This window comes from Aptenodytes patagonicus, chromosome 2, assembly GCF_965638725.1.
Source record: "Aptenodytes patagonicus chromosome 2, bAptPat1.pri.cur, whole genome shotgun sequence".
Lineage (NCBI taxonomy): Eukaryota > Metazoa > Chordata > Aves > Sphenisciformes > Spheniscidae > Aptenodytes > Aptenodytes patagonicus.
In genome coordinates, this window is record NC_134950.1 from 113,212,976 (window position 1) to 113,237,323 (window position 24,348).

At 41.0% G+C, this 24,348-nt stretch overlaps 1 protein-coding gene across 5 annotated transcripts in view; it reads right to left on the reverse strand.

Moving 5' to 3' along the window:
- The window catches only part of HECW1 (HECT, C2 and WW domain containing E3 ubiquitin protein ligase 1), a 271,819-nt gene that overhangs the window by 238,665 nt on the left and 8,806 nt on the right, over positions 1 to 24,348 (reverse strand). The window contains exon 1 of one of the 5 annotated variants that reach the window (XM_076330765.1): positions 13,708 to 13,782. The exons of 3 other annotated variants lie outside the window; for them this stretch is intronic. The gene's annotated coding sequence lies outside the window, so the exon portion shown is untranslated. Of the gene's footprint in view, positions 1 to 13,707; positions 13,783 to 24,348 lie in introns of those variants that run through there. One more of the 5 variants, XM_076330767.1, reaches the window with a different exon arrangement.

Genomic DNA, 24,348 nt, shown 5'->3' on the forward strand with positions numbered 1-24,348 from the left:
ACATGGTGCATCCTTGCCTCTAAATGGCACATTCTGCAAGTCAAGAGGAACTTCACAGTTACTAACAGCAGAATTCATACACTCCTCAGTGTACCCTTCTGCCTACTATTCATTACTTTGCTGTGACACTGCCCATCTGCGTAATACACTGCAATGCTTGTCCATCACCACAACTTATCTGTCTTCTTTCACATCTTACAAACCTTGCTGGCTTACATGATTACAACTTTTACCTTCTGGTACAGGCTGGGGATAGAGTCTCCAGAATTCAGGGCAGGATGGCACTCAGGAGAAAGGAAGGTGCACATCTTTTGCTGCATAACTGCAGGGGAGCAGGAGGGCAAAGGCGATTCCTGGCCAAAAGCATTTGTCCTTACAAGAAACCTACCATGCGCGCTGCTGCCAGTCAGAATGAAACCTCACATCACTCTCACAAACCCATTTAAGAGCCACTGGTTATCAACAGATTATTAGCTCCATCTTTCGTGGACACCAAGCAGTGTTTTCACCCCTTGCGGCTCCCTTCACCAGCTAGCACCACAGTGAAAAGTTGCTGTGTGGGCACTGCCTTTTAATTAAGAGACTTGTTATGCTCTGCACAATGCTTATTTTTAAAGCAGTGCATGAAATGAAAAAGGAATATCTCCCAGCACAATGTATTCCTAGGAGCCTCTGATAATTAGGGCAGTCACTTAATTTTCACATTTTGGTTTCTACTGGGGTATGTGCCAATTAGGAAGCTTCTGTGACTCCTGCCTCCCAAACTTCCCCCTCTTAAAAATTCATGCAGCTAGTGTACAGCTGCCTGCAAGCTCCATTTATGCTATAAGCAAGCATTAAAGATGAAAGTGCCCATGAAGAAGTATTATGTAAGCTATCACCAATTCACCAGCGCCTTTTTAACCCACTGATCCTGGTGCTTTATACCTCCCATTTGGTGCCCAGCTTACATATGATACAGGTTTAGGACACCCCCCCAGTGGGAGCTCAGCCATGCAGCCCAGGCTGCAGAGTTGAGGACATCTTCAGCTGCGCCCCTAGCATCAGCCCTGGGCACTGCCCAGGCCATTGCACCTGACAGCCTCTGGGCAGCACAGGCAGAGCATCTCCCTTGTTCCCACCAGGAACAGCCAGGACTCTCAACCTTACACAGCAAAAGAGATGCAGAAGGACCACCTCAGCCTCCTGAGCTGCTCACCCACTTTGTACCCTTTTACCTTCAGTGGTGAACAAGTCCAATGCCTTCAGTGTTACCTCGCACTCGTTGGGACTTTACCATCCAACATATGCTGTGCTCTCTTCTCAACATGCCACTACCTCACCTGTCCTCTCAGCCTTCTCACACATAGAATCATAGAACCATTTAGGTTGGAAAAGACCTTTAAGATCATTGAGTCCAACTGTTAACCTAGTGCTGCCAAGTCCACCACTACACCATGTCCCTAAGCACCACATCTACACGTCTTTTAAATACCTCCAGGGATGGTGACTCAACCACCTCCCTGGGCAGCCTCTTCCAATGGCTTGACAATCCTTTCAGTGAAGACACTTTTCCCAATATCCAATCCAAACCTCCCCTGGTGCAACTTGAGGCCATTTCCTCTCATCCTATCGCTTGTTACTTGGGAGAAGGGACCAACACCCACCTCACTACAACCTCCTTTCAGGTAGTTGTAAAGAGCAATAAGGTCTCCCCTCAGCCTCCTTTTCTCCAGGCCAAACAACCCCAGTTTCCCTCAGCCACTCCTCATAAGACTTGTATGCACACAAATAGGGCAGCAGCTCATTTTCTGAAATCAAGCCCAGTTCAGCACTGTGCTTAAGTATGTGCTTAATTTTAAGTAGCCCAACTGAAGCCTAGTGTTTAAAGACAGGTAGAAGCTCAACTGTCTTGAGGATTAAAAAAAAAAAAAAGAATGTTCTAGCTGTTAAGGTGAGATTTTCCGTAAAAATGAATAAAACGCAGAACTACCACTCCTCAGAACATCCTAGTTTTGACATTTGCTTTCATCTCTAATTAGGGCAGAAATTCAAAATATCAGCATTTTCAACAGAATAAAGCATTTAGAAAGCACTAATTTCAGATATTAAATATTTCACTATTCCCCAGCTGAATGTGTTAGTATCTTGGGCTAAATAGAAGTTTTAATTTAAACTGGTTTGACATTAAATTGAATTGGGTCTAAACTGGCCCTGAGGCCACACACCATGCCACAGAGCCTCCCAATAGCATCTCCTGACCTTATTCTCCCCCAAAGGGCTGATCTTCCCAGCCGCACTACATCTCACTGCACTCAGCATACAAGGAGAACGTGGTCTAGTGGGAGGCAGTTCAGCCAAGAACCTAGGGCTCACTGGGGGGAAATGGGGTTAGCTTCTCTCACCAAAAGGGATAATGGGGGGTTTTTTTTTTTTAAATTAATTCCTGTATGCCTCCCTGAGTGTACATTTTAGAAAAATATACAGAAAGGACTAAGATTTCAGATGTGGCAAAAGCCACACAAACCTTGAGGAATTATTTAAATTGTTAATTACAGCATAAATGAAAGATACCTGTTACAATCTCAGTCCTCAGAGTGTTATACCTTCGCTTCTGACTTCAAATTTGTTTCCTCTGTATGTATTTAAGACTATGATCAAGTTGCCACTTAAGTTCTCTTTGATAAAATAAACATATAAACAGATTAAAGGGACCCAGTATCTCCAGTTCATCACTCCTCCTTGTGGCTCTTCTCCAAATTCCTCTTTCAAAAACGTCTGACTTGTGGGCACAAGAGGGCACAGCACAGAAAGAAGTGGTAGCCTTCTTTATGTCAGCAATGTTTTTTTCCTATTTACCATTACATTTGGAGACCTCAGTTATACAGTTTTTTTTCTATTTAACACATGTTGAATCTGTATCAACCTAGTGTCTCAATCAAAATGTTGTACAGCAACAAGAGAAATGCCTCATAGTAGTCTTGGTGCATTAAATCAATTGTATAACTTTTCTTAACCAGGCTTAAAATGTCATAAAAAGAAAAAAGGCCAGTTTGACATGATTTTTTTTTTCTACAAGTCAACACCCACATGGGCTAGCTTTCCTGACACTACCCTTCCTTACAGCTGTATTAGTCACATCCCAGGCATTCCATCATTTCTGCTTGGCATAATAACAGATAACAGACAAACAAGTAGCTGGGTGTACCATTCAACCTTCTTAAATACCTACAAAACAGTTCCTTTTTCTAGTTCTCCTGAACCTCTCCAGGGCTCTGATATATATATTAAAACTGATATTAGTGCTCTGCAGAATACCTCGATAAGCTCTTTTAAAACTATCAAACACAAATCTCTGGATTTGTTGACTTCCTTAAATGTAAAAGTTTCTATTTTCTGTCCCCCATCTGGTAACATAAGCAATATGCTTAGGAGACATATACAAGACAGACTCAGCTCAATGCTGAGGTCAAAACGTTTTGATCTGGATGAAGTAAACTAAAGCAAACTATTTTGCCCTAATTGTGCAGGTCAGAAATCACATTACCCCCCCAATACTGAAATCTTGAGGAATATACGTTATAAATACTAAATTTTCTAAAAAATAAACTCAAATGAAAATTCCACATCTTTATTTCTAAATTAATGGTTGCATACAGATAATCTATGCAACCTTGCTAATTTCTTCCCTTATTTTACCTCCCTACCTTTTGTTATCTCTCATCTGTATTTAATTTTTAAATGGTCTCTTGCACATTTTGTGAGTGGATAGAACAGGAATCTCTACAAGGTCTTTTAGCCATTACAAATCTTTTTTTCTCCAGACATCTTCCCTTGACCTTAATGTCATTCTTTTTTCAATTATAAGAGATACAGATATATAAAAGATAGTCATGTCTGGTGCCCTGCAGAAAGGATTATCCTCTTGCTCTGGCCATGTCCCAGTACGTACCAGTGAAAACTCTTTAGGATGTTTTTAGTTGTAGAGAAAGGCTCCCATTGTGCATTCCTGTGGCTAAAAGTAAAAATTGCTGTCAAACACTAAAAGGTAGAATCAACGCAGATTTTCTTTTCTAACTACTCCTGCATTGCACAAATATGTGGACAGCCTGAACAAAACAAAAGAGCTGTATGTTCTGGGCTGGTCCAAGGGAAAGGAGCTCAGTCAAGGAGGAAGGTAAAAACACAGTAGATGTTCCAAAAATGCCTTGCCCTACCAGAACATCAGAAGCAAGTCAAAGATGACAGAATATGGGTCTGAGCTGTACAAACAGTAATAAATCCAGTTTCAGTGGTTAATCTTAAACATGTTTTCCATGAACAATGGGGGGGAAGAGTCCAGAGTTCATTTGGGGAGGACAGGAGTAGTAGCCCCAGGCTTCCTGCACAGGACAATAAGTCAGAAGATGACTTAGCTCCTCCTAGTTTTCCTGTGGCAAAGCTGAGCTCATGATCAAAAACTCTGCCTCAGAACCTGCCCAGAGCCTTACCCAGGGAAACAGAAAAGACAAGTGCATGAGCGGAAACCAACCCATTAATTTAAAGGCACAAGCAGCAGCATGATTCTTGCACAAAGGTACAGCAGCTAGAATAATCTCTACCATGATGATTTTTGTTCTCTTTTGGAAGACAGCAGAAAACCCACATTAAGAAGGGCTATCCAGTCCTTTCCCACCTCCTCCCTAGCCTATTCACCCCTTCTCACCCAAAAAGCTGTGCAAAACTCAACCTTTCACAGGACTATATGTTATCAGTCATGCACAGTGAAAGAGCGGTGTAAGTTTTCTGGACCAGAAGAGGACCAGATTTGCCTCTCCACCCATTAAAGCGTCGTTTATTTTGTGCAGTAAAATGGAAACAGACTCCTAAAGTGCGAAGATAAATTTATCATATTGCTTGAGCTCCTCAGGTGAAACCAGTATGGAATACACACAGCAGCCATACCTATACAATTCTTCTCATACTGATATAAATGGGGTTTGAACAACTCAAATCCCTGCAACACACCCAAGCAAGCTGCTACAGTATTAACTGAGTGCTATACCAGTGTTCACAGTGGGTCGCAGGGATTTAGCTAGTTGGGGGTTTTTCTTCATAATTTTAGTTAAGCTAGTGCAAAAAAAAAAAAACACACCCAAAACCCACAGGGTGGACAGGGGCAGGAACCAAACACACCACCACCCCCAGCTACAAGACTGAAGTGCACACTTTTCATCACTCTGTACCACCACTCTTGTCTCTGCTGTGGTAGACAGGACTTTGAACAGGTTCGCCACCTGAGCATGTGCCATTCCACCAGAGACTTCTGCAGCACTAGCTATGCCACTATGGTCACACTGCCAGCAGCACCTGGAGAAGTTAGATAAAACTTAACTCTTGTATCTTCATAAACCAGTCCCTGCAGTGACTATACAGACACAACTTTCATCACCAACTGAACTCCCTTGCTGTCACTTAAACTACGTCTTTCTCTCATCTAACTCCGACACTGAATTTTTCCATACTTTCAAAACCTTCTCTATACAATATCACTGTTTAGAGATCTCATTTATTGAAAACAACAATGCCTTTAGGGGTATATTGGCAAAAAAACCTGAAGTGACAATCACAGTATCTATTTTAGAAACCTTTAGAAAGCAGAGAAAGTAAATCCAATGTGTTTTGGGACCCACCACTTTGTGAATAAAAAAGGAAGTAAACTTGGAAAGTCAAGGGATCCCTTTGGTCTGCCTCTGCAAAAAAATTGAAATGTAAAACCACACAGTTCAGTTATATATGCACACACAAACTAGACCTGTGACAACTTGACCAGCCATCCACAAAATTCAGTTTGGTTCAAATTTTTCAGGAGAAAGAAATTAAATTGGAAGGTTTATTATTGCCAACATTGGTGTATAAGTTTTTACCACGATTGAAGTGTCTTTCCCTTAATCTGTTTGAATATAGCGCAGACATTTTGGAAGATGAAGGCGATTAGAATATGCTGCCTAGAGACTTCATGAGAAATGCAAGATAAATAGGTTAGTTATTCCCTTTGGTGTACTACTCATTAGTTCAAAAGAGGCAGGAAGGAGAAGCAGAAAAATAAAAATGTTAAAAAGTGATCTGTGAAGTCCAATGATAGCAAACAAGGTATGCAAATGTAGATTACTCAATAACCAGCCATTCCTAATTGCTATTTGACAATCAATGGAAAAAAACTGTATTGACTCATCACCGATGACCACATCTCTCTAATCATGAAACAGCCTTCTGTTTCAAGAGGTCTGGAACCAGTCACCTTATCAGTTACTAATTACTCCCTAGGGATAATTTATCTTCTCAACCAAGAATTCAGCTTTGCTGCCCACCTATTGGGTAAAGGACTCCAACTCTGGGAAGTTTTCTTAGTACCTGATGACCTTCATATATTCTGACACACATCTAGTTATCCTCCCTACAACATATGCAATACAATGGGGCCTAAGGCCCATACTTGGGAAGGCACACAGAATGACTGTCAGATGAGTCTTGGGACAATGACTTCCCATTCTGCAGTGACTTGATTGTATAGGTCTTTGGAGGAGGTGTAATTCAGCATCAGAGGCTTCTACTTGTTGAATCTCTAGGCCTTAGGCAGGAAAAAACAAATCCATTGGAACAGGAAAGCCAACCCAGAGGCCTTTTATTTTATAGTTCATTTAAGACAAAGATGACACACTGCTAGTTGTTCCCAAACTACATTTCTCCAATGACTGGCATGGGGTGGATGAGACTGGCTTTAATTCACTCATAGTCTAATGGGGTTTTCTCTTAAAAAGTTTGAGAAGAATCCAAGATGGTCCATGAGAAATTGAGACTTGACAGTCATCCACTTCCAAGAGGTTTCAGAATCACTGCTACATACTATGAGCAATACTAAGTATGATTACAGCCTCATGACTCTTGCTCACAGGTTCAGGACAAACTCGTTCAGTACTAGTGAAATCATTCCCTCCAAGTAACAGCCACATGTTGCTGCTGAATAGGAATCTAGCAGCTGCAGTACTAGCACCTATTAGAAACAAAGGTGTGCCTTTAACAACCATTTGGCCTCACGAACAAGTCTCATTCTCAAACTGTTTCACTTTGTATTATAAAGTGACTCTAATTTAATTTTGGCACCTCTAGTTCATGCTGTTGACATACTTCCTGACATCACCCTTGCTACTTCTTATCCCTTTGATATTCCTTCTCTACAGAGGCCAGCAGAGACAGCCCCAGAGCAGCATACTCTGGGGTTAAAGTGTTACACACACACTTTTATCTACTTGTGCAGTGGCAAGCAAATTCTGCAGGTTTACAGATGTGGTCCATGTGTCACATACAATACCCCAGAACTCAGGACAAAAACCACTGCAGAGAGGCATGTAGCAAAAGAGAAAGTCCTAGTCAAAACGACAAAAGTCTAAAATAAAAATGCCTTCATAAATTACCTTGTTGGATTCTGCCTGAGTCAGAGGCAAAACACACTTGTAAAACATTAACTCCTTTCCCTGTTAAACTTACACCACAGGAGTTGTATGGAGCAGAGTAATTTATTGTGTTTTGTTAATAAGGAAGCTTCCTGGTAAAACTGTAAATGATTTTTTTTTTTTAATAACAGCAAATAGAGCATCACAGAAATACACATCCTTTATGTGTCTATTGTAAGGTAGACAAGGAAGCCTGGCAGTTGCTCATTATTATTCCCCACACTGCTTCTAATGAACAGATCTATGCTCTCACTTTTCATTGGCTTAATCAAGGATTCTCTATGATATGCAATTAATCTTTAATATGAAAGTGATTAGGAAGACAGAAAATGCAGCTGAACATCCTGACCACTGAAAACCAGATTAAGGAATTATTCAAAATCCATTTCCTTTATATTGCATTTTACATTTGCAAATCCCTTGATACATGAAAGCTCAATGAAACAAGTTTATTTTTACAACCCATGGAACAGATTCACAGTTTTCATTCAGATGGATATGTTGGTAGTTCTTCAGCAGTGAGCCCACATTGCAATTTTAACACTGAGGCAAAGCAGAAGAAGAAAGCAAGACATTACCACAGTTCACAGAAAGGTATTGGGAATACATATTGAAATCATAATACTGGCAAACCATCCACATCAATCCTGTCCCAGTCAAACTTACAAAAAAAACCAGATGCAAGTCTAGTTTACCCTGCCTTGCTAAACCTTGGCTGGATCACAGGTCTTTGAATATAAGCTTCAAAACATGGAAGTCAGTAGCTGGAGAAGCTGCTTTTGATTGGGACAGGAAACCAGCTAAGACTCTTTAGAAGGATGGATGGGCTTGACCACCACTGAGCATCCAATTCAAACTTGAGAACCACTAATTAGGTCTGGGAAGTCTTAAGGGCAGGAAGAAGGCTGAAAGCCAAGCAGGAAGCAACCAAAGACAGGTTTTGTGGGTTGTCAGTCTGGAAGGGACTAAGCCCCCTGTGATGCCTAGGGAGGACACAACATAACCACCATGAAAGGGTGTTAAATAAGAATGTCTGACTTTCCACATCAAGCCTCCTAAGTGTTTTGAGATGGCATCTCAGCTACAGAAAAGTTTCAATATTGGTATTTTGGAAGCTTAGTAGTTTATCACAGGTATTACTTTTTTTAAATCAAAAACAGAAGCATAGCATAGGCTGATTATACAGTTAACACTGCTATAGGCAAGCCTTTTAACATGAGTAGCGTTTGCATACATCTTTGTTTCACCAGAAACTTCAGAGGACTTAATTTTCAGAACATGGAGGCCCCCTAAGAACTAGCTTCTGAAGAGATTTAGGGAAACAAAGATCCTTAAAAAAAAAATCACTAGTCACTTTTGAAAACAGTAATCAGGTAAAATGAAAAGGTAGTCAATAAATCATGACTATATACATCTTTGACCATTTCATTTAACTCTGTTCAGCAGACCATTTCCACCAGGATCATTTCCAAGAGTCAGAAAAACAAAACAATTCTGCAAGATGACTGTTTTCCTTTCCTTCTGAAGGAGTATCTTGCCACTTTAATACTTTGTACAGTAAGCAGAGGTCTGCAGGGGGTAAGTCACCTCTGAACAGTAACATATTAAAAGACCAGCCCTCTAGGACCCACTGGAGCTGGATCCCATTCACTGAGCAGGGCAATGCCCCCAGCCTCAAGCCACATCTCCAGAACCCGCCTCCACCCCAGCAGCTCCCCAGCCTAACACTGCCTTCCATTTGCCACACCATCACCTACAGCAATACTAGTGTGGGTTATCTGTATTTCTTTTAATCAAATGATATCTTTGATACTTGAGTTCCCTCGTGCATTTAAGCCTGTACAGTCACCTCTATAATGTAGCCTAATATTATTAAATAAAAAACTAGAAAATAAAAACCCTCCCATCTTCCCATAAAAGCTCACATGCAAGATAACATACCATACTGAGTTTGATGGGAATCACTTTAAAGTGACAAGAGTAATGTCGTAGCCTTGCACTTCTAAACCAGGGTCAACGTAAGTTTAAGCTACTTTCGCATTCCTTCCTTTTTTTTAAAACCATCTCCCCCAATGCAGCTGAGAAACAGACTACCAAAACACCACCACCTTTCCAGTGACATAAATGCAACCATGCAATTTCTCCCATGCATGTGGAACTGCATCTTTCAGAGACAGGGGAGATGTGCACAGGCCAAATAAACAGAGCAGACCACTGAATACACCGATTTATCCTTGCCCACACTCCAAAATCCTCTCATTACAAGTCCTCTGTCCCCCAGCTCCACCCTGTATTTTCACATTTGGTTGCCAGTAGCAGCCTGAGAAGCACATGGCAGGGGACAGGAATAACTGCATTTTAGCTTCCTGACCAGACAATGTGCAACACAAGCACAAAGCAACAAGCCTATTGCCTGCAATCTTTGCATTGTACAAACCTGAAGTTTAGATTATATTCAGTCTATAACTGAAAGCCCCTTCACACCTTGCAGTCCTTACGTACTTTCCCTCGTACCTTCCCAGTACCATTATCCTGAAAGAAGTAACCTTAACTGTTTCCAAGAGTATCAGCCTTTCATAGTTGCCTTACTTTGCAGTTTGGAAAAGTATCTCATGAGAAAGACACTAAGCACATACTTAAACATTTTCCTGAATTCAAACCAAAGGAACTAGACTTTATACATTGCTTATTATACCCATCCAGCTTAGATGCCTGTAATTCTCCAATTCTCAGTGCCCACAGCCTCCTTCCAGGGACTGAACAGGGAGCCAGAACCCAACTTTTCACAACACGGAAAGGAACTTAATTACCTCCTCAACTTTGGCCCCTCTGTCAAATTCAAATAATCTGATCAGTGGGGTCAAAAGCTATGGGGGGGTACAGTAAGAGAGAGACAAAGAGACAACCAGAACAGAGGATTGTTATTCCATAAGCCTCATTTCCTTCCAAAACCAGGCTAAAGAAGTATCTTGGGACAAAAGACTTGCGACAGCACATCACTTACCTACTCATGTGCAGGAATGCAGCTGGGTAGCACAATAATTATGGACTGGAGAATTTAGGTTTTTTTTCTTTAAATGATGTGCTTACCCTGGAGCAAAAGCTTTAAAAGGACAAATTACAAGAAGTCATTATCTCACCCAACCTCTTTCCATGTTTCCTCCCTTCCCCCTCTTTTTAATTTTAACCTTGATCAGAGCCTGTTCCAACAGTCAGGCTTCTCCTTTTGTTTGACACTGTAGTAAAGTTGTAGGCTTGTTTGTGAAATATGTTGCCATGGAAACTAATGTGTGCTGCCATGGAGATCATGTCAGATCCAGCCTCACATCTTCACCACTGACTCAAGAAAGGAGGAAGAGAAGCCGGGGAGGAGAAATTCTTCCTTGAAAAACCAAATGTTTTGAAATATTAGCAAATCCAACAAGAGAAGTGACAAAAATTGAGGTCATTCTTAAACCATCAACATTTACTAATAATTCACACAATGCTTTCCAAGATGTCACTTCTTTTAACAATGTTCTCAGAACCAGTGTAGTTAAGGGCTTCAAAATGTTGAACAACATATGTGAGAAATCTAAGATTCATTTTTAGACTATCTAGATACCAAAAAACCTTACTCAACAATTTTTTCAAGTCAATTTTTCCAAGTCAAACAATTTCAAAAAGCACAGAAGGAAGGAGAAAGTATTAGCTGTAAAAGCTGCATAAAATGCATATGGTTTAATAAGGTAAATGAATCAAACAATCCATGACACACATACATGGTCAGATTAAGACCTTGATTAAATAGACTAAGGAACTGAAGTTCATTCTAAAGAAAGTAACTAAAAAATCACCTAGGTGTCTTTTTAAAGTGAATGGTGGATACAGAAAACTTGCATTCATTTCCCTGCACTTTAAAACTCCAATTTGTTTTTCCTGCATTCTTTAAATGAGGAGGAGAAGCTATAACTAAAAGCCACCACTGAATAACTTTAAGGACTTATGAGGTATCTTAAATCCTCCCAGTAGCCAAATCCTAAGCATTCAGGCTCCCTGAGCAAAACCTGATAGACACAAACTCTGCTTTAGTCCATTTAAATTAATTTTAAGCAGTCTCTCTCTAATCAGCATGCATAGTCTTCTTGCTTCAAAATTAAAGATATGTCTAAATCTTTGCCAAATCAAGGGCAAAGTAAGTTCGTTGGTTCATGAAACAACTTGAATCACTGATAATAAAACCTCTGAATGAGGAAACATAAATGAATGTTTAAAGACCCATCATGAAAAGCAATCCCTTCCTGAATTAATGCTAAGTCTCATCAAATAAAATATCTATTATGTTTTATGCAAGATATATTGCATCTCCTAATATATCAGTTCTCCACACTTGATGGCTCCGCACCCAGCACTGAATTTGCAGCCTTTCATAACTCAAAACCAAAGATTTTTGTATTTTAGAAATGCATTTGAGTAAAGACTAAACTAGAGATTTAAAATTCATCCAGTTAATTTTCTGTGAAAGAAGCAGAAACAAACTAAAAATATGAAGAAATATGTCTTCTTCCTCAAGCTGATAGATTTCAGAAAAAAATGAAGAGCTAAATTCTTGACAAAAAATTTACAGCAGGGAAAACTTTGCAGATCCATCAGTCCAAAGGCTTTGTCAGAGATAAACAGTACAGATATAGCAGGATGGGTTTCAGGCACTTGGATAACTCCACATAGGCTGCAGAGACCCTCCTCTGAAATCTTAAGAGGTCCACACATTTTCTTGTATATAGAGGGTATTCCAACATGCTTTTCATAAAACTAGATATATAATCAACACTTCTGTACTTACAGTGTTAACATGCAGGCAGAAAACCTGCCTTACATCTGATAAATCAAGTTGTGAGGCATATAACACTATTTTCAGAGTTCCAGCAAGAAACAAACTGAATAAGGCAGCTAAGCTGCACTGTACAAAATGAGAAGGACCAGTAGAAGCTTTCTACAACTACACAGCAATAAAATAACTTTCAGTAAATAAAGTGTATTTTAGATAGAATAACACTCAGTAAATAAAGTATATTTTAGATCAGAATAAGTTTTGTGAGCTGAATCTATTAATCCTAAAAAAGTCTTTTAAAAATACACCTTAAACACAGATTAATATCCTTCAGTGCTCCTGCTCACTGAAAACAGCTGGGATCTAACATCCACCTTGATGTGGACAAGCTGAAGCCCTACAAAACACCCATACTAAGACTACCTGATTCACTGAGATGCTACAACATTAATTGTTTCTTTTTCACACATCTACTTTTACACTATAAACAGGTATCTAGAAAATGCTTTGAGACTTATCATCCTTAAAGATTTTTTCCCACACACACTGTAGGGGAAAAGGCAGATCATAAAACTACAGTCATTTCATTTTAACCATATCATGAATAAAAAAGTTTGCTATATATTGGATCTCACTTTCCTCCTATTGCATTCATTTGGCTAAAAATACATGAGGTATAAGGGGAAAAAAGATTCTGTTCATCTGCAGTAGCAGTGTTTCTTCTACTTGGGTGCAATCTAAATACAGAAAACATTCCAGGTAATAGTACCAAATACTTTTTCTAGCTGGCAACTGCTGCACAAATCATAGGACCAGCTGACATACTATGCACCTGGCCAGTTTATTAACTTTCCGGATCTCACAATAGTCCCCAGGGAGAGTAAAAAAAAAAAAACTGATTTTTTTATTCTCTTGACATTGAATTTGTACAATCTTACTATTTAGACTTTGTAATAGTCAAGGGCTCAAGATTTACCAGATACTTCTCCAGAACATGGAGGTAAACCCAGAGGCCTGCCCCAGAGACTGCAAAGTCTAGACAAAGAAGAATAAGCCTGGACTATAATCCCTCTAAGCAGGCATTTACTCTGATGAGAGATCCCAAGAGCTCTTTGAGTGGGCCAAATCCAAAAAGAGCATCAAGATATTGGGGATGGGAAGTAACAAGAAACAGATTCATCAAGAACAAGTCACCTCAAACCAATTTAATTTCCTTCTGCAGCAAAGTAAGTTTTTGTGGCTCAGGAAAAAGCAAATACCTTATTTAAAGTCAAGGTATAAAGTTTTTGATACAGTTTCACACAACATTCTCTTAATAAAGTTCAGAGAATATGATCTAGGTAAAGTTAATTCAGGCTGGATGGAAAACTTGGAGAGCTGTATCCAGCAGTTATCACTGGTTCTACATGGAAGTATAGCACATACCTGGATGAATTCTGTAGGCTAGTCCTGCTCCATTCTTTAACTGGATGACAGGAAAGAGTTGACTTATTAAATCTGTAGACCTTGGAACCAAGGAAGACTGCAAATGTGAAGGACGGGATTCAAATCCAATATTACTGTGACAAACTGGAGAAATTGGAAAAAACAGGAAAGAAACAAAGCTGTATGCAGGCAGAAATAACTGCATAAATACAGTAAGGAGAACTTCTAGCCAGGTAAGAGTCCTCAGAGAGGATCCATTGGTAAGAGGGGATGACAATCTGAACACGAGTCAGTCTCAAGCTATTGAGCACAAGACAAACAAGCAGGCTAGAACAGATAAACAGGACTGCAGCCTAACACATGGAGTTATTCTTTCACTCTACTGAGCATCAGCAAAGCTTCAGCTGCAGTACATCCTCAGCTGGGTGCTGCATTTGAAGAAAAAGATGAGCCAACAGGAGCAAGTCCAGAGAAGAGCCACAGGAAAGAGCAAAACTCGGGAAAACACAACCCATAGAGATGTACTTATAATTGAGACTGGTTAGCAAAAATGTGGAAAAATAGATGGGAGATGGAGTGGGAACAACAGTGCAAGTGACACCATTTAGTATTTAAGATGCTGCTGCAAAGAAGAAAAATATTCTCTCTTGTGCTGTCCCAGTTTCAGCAGGGGTAGAGTTAATTTTCTTCCTAGTAGCTGGTACAGTGCTGTGTTTTGGATTTAGCATACGAATAATGTTGGTGATACACTGATGTTTTAGCTGTTGCTAAGTAGTGCTTACACTAGTCAAGGACTTTTCAGCTTCCCATGCTCTACTGACTGAGAAGGCTGGAGGTATGCAAGAAGCTGGGAGGGGGCACAGCCAGGACAGCTGACCCAACCTGGCCAAAGGGACATTCCATACCATGTGACATCATGCTCAGCACATAAACTGGGGAAAGCTGGCTGGGGGGGCCACTGCTCAGGGACTAGGTCAGCAGGTGGTAAGCAATTGCATTGTGCATCAATCACTTTGTATATTTTTATCATTATTACTTTATTTCAATTATTAAACTGTTTTTATCTCAACCCACAAGTTTTCTTACTTTTACTCTTCCAACTCTCTCCCCCATCCCACCGGGGGGGAGTGAGGAAGCAGTTGCATGGTGCTCAGTTGCCAGCTGAGGTTAAACCACATGTGCCCACAATGGATGGGACTGATTATACCACAGCAAGAGTCAGCTTAAACATTACAAAAAACTTCCTAACAATAAAGAGAGCAGCACAGGTACATGCTTCAATGCAAGTCTGTGGACTCTCCATCCTGAGCAGCCTTTGAGAGCAGCTACACGAGCTCCTGGTGAGTGCTGCAGGTATCATTTCTCCTGCCTCTGCAGATCACTTCCAGCTCTATTTCTACACCCTCCCAGAACAGACATAGCAAGCAGTCATTTGTGCTCTTATTCCCCAAGAACAGAACTGGTAAGGACTCATCTATAGGCACTACATTTCAAAAAAAGATGGCCAACAGAAGGGTGCAATAGGATCAACCAAGGGAAAAAAAAATAGAGATGCTTATTTCTTGCAATGATGTTTTAAACCCAGAGAAGGTGAAGCAGGTCTGTAAAATCACTGTTACTTTGCAGTAAAAGACAGTAGGAGAGGTACCATACCTGTAAGCAAAATTTTTCTTCCTCTTTCATAAGGGATGGCTTGGAAATGGTCACTACTCCATTTTATCAAGTAGCTACTTTAAATATCACTTCTAACTGAAAGAAATAAAAACCAGGTAAAATGACTGCTTGTGATAAGAATCTGCTTTCTTGCAATTGAGGAATTACACATGGCAACAAAGTAATTGAATGTGGGGGTGTTTCTTTTTTCAGCTAGCATTTTCTATTATTTGCATACTTTTAGTAAGATTTGCAGAAGATTGTGGGACACAACAAAAATACTACAGTTGCTCTGATTTCTTGTCAAATTCACTATTTTCATCTGCAATAAAAGACAAATGGGACAAAAGCAATGACAGGTACCCTCCTCACTGCATGAGGAGGGGGAGAAAAATTGCATACACAAGTCAGCCATTAGTTTAATGCGAAAGAGATTATGGAAGCAGTAGTCACTCAAGAGCAAAGGGATAAGTGATGTTCTTGCTAGCCATTACACTAATGGTGAGAGTGAGGGAATGCCTGCGTAATTGCCAGAGAGCAGGCTGAGAGAGACCTCTGGGAATCCAGACACTGCGCAGGGCACAAGAGAAACTGCTCAGCCCTAACACAGGGATGACTGCTGATTTAAAGTCACACATGTTATTACAGACATCACCCATCCTTGCAGCCTTTATCTGTTAAGTGTCATTCCCTGGTTTGTTCAAGGCCCCATGAGTCAAATGTATTTCAAAAGTATCACCTAGGGGAGTAAAGGGTCAAGTGTTAGGTTCCCTACATCCCCTCCCCTCCTCAGTTCATATGCTCTTTCCACAGAGTTTCCTAATTCAACCTTCAGTTGCAAATCAGGAAGCTACCCTCACCTGTCAAGGCAAGAGCAGAACCTGGATACACAGCTGTGAGCTTTGCACACAGTCACACTGAAGGAAGAGGCAAGTTGCTTCCTTTCGTGCCTCCAGTAGACCTGGGGCAACAAGAGCCCATCTAAGAGAAACAGCCTTTGCTGCTTTCTTAATAGCTGTCATCACACATAGGTCTCCACTCCTCAGCTGATCTTCTGCCAAGCAGTTAACTGCCCTTGCACCTCCAGGGTTCAGTCAGTGCAAAACTGCTTCTGGCCAACATGCACAAAAAATTAACCCCATCAACTTAAAGCAAAACAAAGGTGCTGAAATCTTAGTGAACTTACCCACTCTGTTCCAGGTACAATTCACATGAGGTTTACATGGCTATTAAATAGTACTCTTCAACTGATGCCATGTACCAGACAGCAGCTCCTTTTTAGCCAGTGAAGGTTAGAAACAGTATCTCTGAACTGCAGGCGACTTATTAGTATGAAATCTAAGCAAGACATGAGTGGAGACCCATGCATGGCCACATGCCACGACCAGCCCTGATCTGCAGAACTTGCAAGCCATTTCACAGACTAGATACGTTCCCTGCAGTACTGAATTTAAAAAAAGACGACCTTAATCAGGTAATTAAACATTGCTTTAAGCCATTCTGTTGAGCATCGTATCTCACAGGCTCGGTACACTGTGCAAGCTCTTACTGATGGGCAGACACTGCTAACAAATTTCTCCCTCATCTGTTGGCTTTTGGGCAGTCCACAATGGGTCACTCTTAATGCAATTTCATTTTCTTAATTAAATCTTGCCTGAGGTATCATCACAGGGTATTACTTCCCTTTGATTCCTTTATTTAATATTTCAGAGTAGAGACAGTCTTACCCTGCTTTCATGGGTTGGAAAGTTTCTCCCTTGATTAACCCTCAAAGCAGATGAGAGGATTTTTCTTTAAGTTAATAACATTCATGTTTGTTAAATAAACAACATATAAAAGGCCATATAACAAGGCTTGGAGACTGTAAGGAAAGTGAAGCATAGCCAAGTTTAAAAAAATCAATATAAAGAAAAGCTTGTTTCTTGCTAACTCAAACTTTACAGAGCAGAGTTTGTTTGCAGAGAGGGGAGAAAGACCCCCAAATCTAACTGCCTTCCAGCAGGAACAGCACTTTTGTGAGTTTAATAAAAACCAATGCTTTTCCTAATGTACATAGTACCTGTAGTCAGAGGGTCAAGGGGAAAAAAAATCTCAGCTTTCCTTTCCAGAAACAAATCTCCAACCAGCATGTACTGAAAGTCTTCAAATCATGAACCCTGTAAGCACCCCGATCCCATAAGAGAGTCTCCAAACCAGAAGCCTTGAAAATTCCTACATTGGCAGGAAGTGCAACTCCTGATTTTTCAATACTTACGAAGAGAAATATTGGCTGGATACACGATTACCCTTTGTACTTTCCAAAAAGTACACTGCTCTACATAGTTACATGCTGGTGATTATGAGTTAACCATTACTACTTGTGACACCTTCCACTGAATGTAATGATATGCAGACCCTCTCTTAAAGCAAAACTAAACTCTCCAGGAAGACAGACATGACCGAAGTTAGCAACACACACTTCAAGAACACACTAATATGAATCAGCACAGAAACATTGATCAGTAATTCCAGTCCTCTGTTGCCACAGACAACCCTGTAGTAGATACAAGGTGATATTTACATTATCCAATTCTAGCTGTTTTGCTTAAGTTTGCATCAAGGCTCTCTTGATGGAGTATCACCACAGGAAAACCCAGCTTACCTTAAAATACAGAATGGTTCATCCCAAGCCCCTCTCCCTACTGAGTCCAGTTATTCCACTGACACAAGAGGGCTCAATTCTAGACAGCTGAAGTAAGGCGAGATATACATAATACAACAGGGGGAGAAAGGTGCTCAGAACATCCACCAAAAAGGACAGGACCCCTCAGCAGCCTCTAACAGCCATAACAATCCCACTAAGCAACTTGTGCATGAAAATCCCAAGCCAAACTCATTGAGGTCTTCTGCATTTTGGAAGATTTAAATACCATATCACCTACTAAAATAAGGCAAAGTCGAAAAGGTCCAAAACAGAAACAATTGTCTCAAATGGCCAGCATCAGACACAATTTTGTGAAATGCAAGATATAGTACGGAGCTGCAAGTCATCCAGTCAGTATCTGTACACCAAACACCTGATAACCTTATATAGACAAGATAAATACATAACAGCAGTTCACAAATATTATTGCAATAGCCATTCCGTAGTAGTAAATATTTAGGAAGGATCAGAAGGAAGAAAGTAATAAACTACTCAGGCAGCCTCTTAACCACTGGCTCCATGAGTAGAGAAAGTAGCATGAAGAGAGTTGCCATACCAATGGCAGAAACGGAGTACTTCAGTCATGTTAATTATCTAGCAAAAGAAGGGACAGAAGGCATAAGAACATGTATTTAAGAATCAGCAGTATTCAGCAGATCCATGAAGATAAAAATAAGATAGACAAAAAATTGACCTGGGATTCAAATAAAATGGAACAGAAGAGAAAAGCCCTCACAGCAAAATTTTAACCTGCAGAAAGCTGATGAGGTGAAGACTACAATAGAAAAGGATAAAAATGACCAAGTCATGGGCAAAAATTTTTGGCAATAGATATGAACAGAAAGTTATATTCAACAACAACATGAGAACAGAGCTGAATTTGGTCTAATAAAAAAACCCAAAGACTAAGACTAAGTCCATGACCAAAATATGGGTGGCAGGAAGAGAAAAAGGAGAGAAAGGGGTCACATACAAGAAACTCTGCTGGATCCAGATGAAATAGCAGTGGAACAGGACCACACAGGATGCACAGAGCTACAACAAGAGATGCACAATTGCACATTAGGGTGTTGGAGTTAGAAGAGAATTAGTTTGGGAGTTAACACAAAAGGAGTATCTGAAAAATAGGAGTGCATAGTATAATTGTAACAAATCAGGAGAGGAAGGGCATGCAGGTACCAAAGATGAAGGCAGGGGAGAAGATTAAAAGAAGATTCAGGGATGGGTAAAAAACAACTGAGGGGAGATATGACAGGGGTTCACAGAATCAGGAGTGGAAAAGAGAACAGAGGATCATTCACTTTCTCTTCAAATACAGGAAGGGAGACCACCAAGAAAAGGCACTATGAGTCAGGCTCACAACATAAAGGAGGTGGTTCTTAATGAGACAGTTAGTTGAGCTGTGAAATTCATTTTCAGATTACAACAAAAGTATAGATAGGTTCAAAGGAAAGCAGGGGAGGTTTCATGGAGCAGGTCTCTATCGAAGGGTACTAAATCCACAGAAACACAATCAGTTAAGAAAGTTCCTAAACATAAAATGGTTGGGGTGGGGGTAAAGAAATAATATAGAAAAATGATTTTTCTCATGGCAGACAAAAAGCCCTGCCAAAACACCATCTCCATTACCTTGGTTTCTTGATAAGTCTAGACCAAAGATTTTTACCCTTGGGTCTTCAGATCTGTTCACGTCCACACAGGTGACTACTGCCACAAACACTTTAAGCCAGCATAAACTGACACTTCATAAGGAGGAACACCTTGCCTTCCCTCCCACTCCTCATTGCCAGCCTTTGCTGGGTGTTTTCTTGCATTGCCATAGGCATTCACAGAACAGTCAAGTGGACCTCATGTAGGTTAAAACCACATGGAATAAAATAACAGGTTACTTCTAACCCAGGTCACTTCCCTGACACAGCTCTCCATGCAGCCACACAAATGCACATCCTGACCAAAGGAAATTACTAACATGCAGGAAAGAGTGGCTAGAGAAGCAGAAGGATGCACTGGGATTATTTAGCCTGGAAAAGAAAAGACTGAGGGGGAATCTCATCAATGTGCATAAATAGCTGGTGGGATAGAGCGAGGCAGACTGAGCAAGGCTCTTCTCAGTGGCGTACAGTGACAGGACCAGAGGCAATGGGCACAGGCTGAAATACAGAAAATTTGCCTTAAACATAAGGAAAAAAACCCTTTTTTTTTTAAGCTGCAAGGCCTGAAGAACACAGGTTACATAGATAGTTGAATGGCAGATATGACATGACATGTCTACAAGGGGGGTTCACATCCCTGCTAGAAGAGCATTTAAGGTCTGAAAATTTAGGGTCCACAAACTGAAAATGGCTAAGCATTCCAGGCAGAGCATGGCAAGGATCTCTGAAAGATTCCCATTTTCATCCATGGACAGCAGCACACCTTAAAGGAAAAAGGAGAGAACTTCTCAAAATATAATTGTTTTTCATATGTAATACTTGGCTATCTACTCAGCCTATAAAAACATTAGGCACAGTGATAAAGTTTCTGCTATTGCTCTTTTGCTTCATTCATGGCCAGACAAAAAAGTTTGACACCGCCAAGTTTTACCCCGATGACAGAGCACTTCAAAACTAGTTCTACCTCTAGCTGCATGGATACCTGGAGCCAGGGAACCAGTGACACAGCAGGGACCACCCCTCCCCCTCCAGCCGGAGGGGTACAGAGCCAGAGAAAGACCGAAGGATATCTGTATCAGGATGCAAGGCAAGTGCTAGCAAATACGCAGAAGAAATTGGTGAACTAAACAGACTGAGAAATAGTCTCAGGATAATAAAAAAAATCCACTAACCTTCTTTCTTCATTTTACTTAGGAGATAAAGCTGCTATGTTATTGCTGCACAGCATGCTCTGAACAAGGAACCACTCAGTTGTTGAACAAATGCACTGTTGAGTGTTCACACTAAGAAAAATACATTTTCCACATTCACATTTCAACAGACTAAGCAACTGAAGGATGGTCTTCAACACACCAGAGCAATCCACAGGGCAAAAGGGTGAGAAAAGGTCTTTGCAGGAACAAGACAAATCGCCACAAAAAGCGAGAAAGTCTTACCATTTCAAGAGCTTTTTTTAACTGAAGCCATTTTTCTGTCTATTGCACCAGTGCCTGGTTTGACTGCCACAGGAGAAGTGAAGCCAAAATGGGACATTTTTCTTTGAAGGTCACTTTTTAACAGTAACACTTTTCTGCTGCAGAGAGTTTACCTTTGCTGTACCCTAAGTAAGAGAGCCCAGCTGTGTCAAAGCACAGGCCTTTTTACAACCAAAAATAAGGCCCCAACACCACTGAAACCAGAAGGGCCTAAACACTATGCTTGGTTTGCACCATCTTAGGTTAGAAGCCCAAACATCTTACAGGCTTGCTACTGAGAATATAGACGTATTAGCCTCCAATGGCTATAAAAAGAGGTGTTTGTGAGGTGAAGGGAAGTAGAGACAGTGGTGGGAGGGAAAAAAATTGCTCCCACTAGCGTCAGGGGGAAGGAGAACCTTGCTAAAATAACATTATCTAAACTGGAAAAATTGAATTAAAAAAGGGAGCCAGGACCCCGTTCAAGGTGATCTTTTAAAGCCAAAAAGCAAGCGGGGAGGGGGGTTCCCTCACTGACATGCTTTTGTTTTCCAGTGCACAAGTATTACCAAAAGAGTCTGTGTGGTCTCTGTCCCGCATAAATACGCGGTGAATCTTTCCAGTTATTTTAAGACCTCACAGGCCAAATGCATCCCTAGTGCAAGATCAGTGATTTAGATGAACTCAGCGCAGCAATGAGATTGGCCCCAGGCTTCCACAAAGTAAATACAACAGTACAACACTATAATGATGTGCGCTGGAGACAGTAGATAGTTTTTAAGAAGCAGCTGTATGAAGCAGAGTAGGTCAAGTCTCATTTTCTGCACTGTGGGAAATTTAAGCATTTTGAAGTTTTCCTTAAAGCTGAAGCATAACAACAACCACCACCTTGCCACACCTCCATCTCTGAGCTCTCCCAACTGGATCTGATCATTAAACAAGGCTGCAGGGCTCTAGGTCCTCTGAACAGCTGCCAGCTGCAGTACAAACATTCTCATGAGGAACATTTTGATTCTGTTTAAAACAGCATTTTTTTTTTTTGACAGAAAACCATTTGACTGGCAAATTTTCATGCAGCTCCACTACTTAATATGCCTCCCCTCCTCCCACACATGCATGCACCAGAGCTACTTTGAGAAAATAATTATGCTGCATGTTTGCAGTGCATTGGATTTGCTCCTGCCAGGTCACCTGTCTTCACTGGGAGTGAAAGACTCCAAGGAAAGGAGTCATCAAAACACAGGTGATTCAATGTCTGCACATAAAAGTGACATGTATTCCAAAAAATATATGCAAGGAAAAAATATATGGATTTCTTTTTTTAAAAGGCTTGGTAGCCTCAGGGTGGCTTACATGGCAACAAATTCAGCTCTTTACCCAAGCAGCCAGCTATTTGAAAACGAACATCAATTATACCACCAAACAATCTCAATCAACAACTGAAGTGCATGTGATTTGCAGGGGTCCAGTTTTCAGCAAATAATCCACCAGTGCTGCACAGATCTGAGTAATGCTTGTGTCTCCAGCTCTTCCCTGTGACTCAGCATTCAACAGGGCTGACAAGGGCTGGTCCAAGCTCCTGAACCACACCTGAAGCTGGACTGCAAAGACAAGCCCAGCAGGACAGCACTGCAGGGACACAAAGTGCACACAGCAAGAGGAGGAACATCATACTCAGTTAGCAGTCTCTGAGAAAGTCTGCTCAACACCAACCATCTCTGATCTAAAATGGGATTTTTTTTCCTCTAAACAGTTACATAAATATGGTTCTTTATTAGACAGAAGACCTGCTACCTCCAGCAGATGCAGAATTTGCCTGCTGACTTAAGCACAAAAAGCTTTTTACCCCCTGCTTCCTTTAAAAACCGGGGAAAAACCTGAAAGGTCTGAGAAGGAGCTAACTTTTGATTCATTTATCATGAACTGCAATGTTAACTATGTTCCTCTGATGAGGAATCCTCGATTTGCATGAAGTCCAGCTGAGACCTCTATGGCTGCAAAATCTCCCTCCTGCCCTACCACCTATCAGAGACCATGAACACAGGATCAAGGGAAGTGGTTACGGAAAGACAATGGTTTTGGCTGAGCGGTGCAGCTGGAAAGCATTTTTCAGTAATCTCTTATCTACATCTCACTCTTAAACCTAGAGGTGAGCCCAACAGCTTTCTGAGCTCTGATCCGAGGTCCTCTGAGGCTTGAAGAACTGGTTACCACATAATCTGTTGCTTATCAAAGCTCTGACTGAATTATATTCGTATCCTATTACATGGGAATTTGTATCTGAAAGCTTTCACATTCACCACTAGCTACCAGGATTCAACTCAGAAAACTATACTGCATAAAACAAGCCAAACGAACATGCAGACTCCCACTGGACGCATCACTGAGGCATGAATAAAAAGAGTTCAGAAGACTAAGACTGAAGGTAGATCTTTTGGGCCAGATCAAAAGAATGGACATACGCAGACTTTAGGCATTGAAGTTGAAAATGGTACTCACTGCTACTGAGCCTTGCCTTCAACGTAACAGGATTCAGGGACCTAGTGTTCTGCTCCTGTGCATCCCAGAAACACCAGTCTTGACATCCCACTTGGTACTCTGCATATAAAACACGTGAACCCAGAAAATCCCCCTCTAACCATTAAATCAGAGTTACACTCCCTCTTGCTCTCCAGCTCAATGAATCTTCAAATCTTCTATGTAGAACATAATGACTTTGGCCAGATGCATGTAAATCATGTCCCATACTCACACACACACTTAGAGAAGCTCCCTGCCTGTTAGGGCACATTCCTGGAAAGTCACAGACCTAGATCTGATCTAAATCAGGTGCAAGAGAAGTAACACCCCTTCCTGGAGAGGGCAGCTCCTCCCTGAGCAACAGGCCCTACCCAACACACCATTTTTGGAGTATCTGCTTCTGAGGACCTGCCTCCCCTTCAGGCAGTATTAACCAGCTTTGCACCTAACCCAGGGCACAAGCACACCAAGGGGGCAGAGATGCAGCAAGCTGCTTTTGCCTGCATTAAAAATAATAAAAACCCCGGGGAGCACAGAGCAGGAACCCTATTGCTGCCCTGCACATAAACCAGTCGCAGGCAGCCAACTCAAGCTAATCTGTTATGCCTCTTTTTGGTGCAGTGCTGCACAAAACATGGCTATAGTGTCCTGGATATAAGCTAGTAAGCTCACAGTATGC